Source organism: Alexandromys fortis, unplaced genomic scaffold (genome assembly GCF_014885135.2).
Source record: "Alexandromys fortis isolate MF-2015 unplaced genomic scaffold, M_Fortis_MF-2015_v1.1 scaffold_1584, whole genome shotgun sequence".
In the NCBI taxonomy this organism is placed as follows: Eukaryota; Metazoa; Chordata; class Mammalia; order Rodentia; family Cricetidae; genus Alexandromys; species Alexandromys fortis.
Window position 1 is genome coordinate 7836 of NW_026069461.1, and position 1221 is coordinate 9056.

The 1221-nt window shown below is 45.7% G+C and overlaps 1 pseudogene; it reads right to left on the reverse strand.

Annotated features, from left to right (window-relative positions):
• Positions 1-213: 213 nt before the first annotated feature.
• LOC126496187 (NEDD4-binding protein 1-like) lies at positions 214-1190 on the reverse strand (annotated as a pseudogene).
• Positions 1191-1221: the final 31 nt, after the last annotated feature.

The window sequence follows — 1221 nt, forward strand, 5'->3', positions numbered from 1 at the left end:
ACACTCAAGAGGAACTGCTGATACACAGTTCTGAAAAGGCAGAAAATGCACCTTCCTTTTACAGAAAAGGATAAATCTGTATTAGCAGCAAATTTTATACATAGAAGTAAAACTGGCTTGGAAAATCCAGATTTGTGTAAACATAAAACACATTCCTTTCATTTGTTAGGAAATCCAGAGCAGCCCCATTCACTCTGGAAGGCTTCTTCCCACCATGGTTGTCCACAGTTGGCAGCTCATTTGGGTCCACATCACGCTTGGGCTCTCGGCCAAGACTTATGTCCAACACCAGGCCAGAAAGGACGTTTAGGTTCTTTCAGAATTGGCTGAGCTACGATGATCTTGCTAATCTTCTGTTTTTGCTTAGAATCATGGAAGATCTTCAGCGGGGCCTCCCTCAGCTCGCTGGTCTCTGCAGAATATCTCTGTGCCGGCATGAGATGTTTCTTCTCTCTACCCGGGATGCTGGCCAGGGATGTGAAGTGGGGCTGCTGAGGGGGCCAAGGACCTGAAGAGGCTCCCAGGTTCCCAGATGCAGGCTGGTGCCTGGTGTTGGCTACTTGGTTTTTACGGCTCCGGGAAAACCAGTCCACATTTGGCAGGGCACTGAGTAGAGGCTGCATGTCTCTAACAGAGCCCTCCTTTCGAAGGAATTCATCTAGCCGAGGCCCCTTTCTTCCCAGAGGGTTATCGGGAACCATAAATACGTCTCCCACAAACCTGTGCTGAAGCAATCTTTTAGAAATAGATTCTCTCCAGGACACTGACTTATTCACAAACTTTCTGAAGTTATTATTGCTTACAAGGACACCCCCTGTCTTCTCTGCTAATTGTAGTAGGAACATGTCAACATGAGAGACAATTCGTTCTCCAAACACCATTCTGGAAGGAGTTAGTGCTAGTATTCCAAGCTCCTCAAGCTGTGTCAAGAAGTGCTGTTCTGTGACATTAGGACTGCACCTTGTTCTCCACTGAGGCACAAAAACTGTGATGTTCCTGTGTCCAAGCTTCCAAAAATATTCAACGGCAATCACTATCCCACGACAACTATAAAACTTTTTCATGCCATGGGTAAATGCAACATTACATCCATCTATAACAATATGCTTTAAATCGGCTCTGCCGGGTTCATTTTCTAATTCCAGCTTGAATGGTATTTTCAGCATCTCGCTAAATCTCTGAGGCCCCATAACTAGGGATTCAGTTTGATGCCCAGACGTA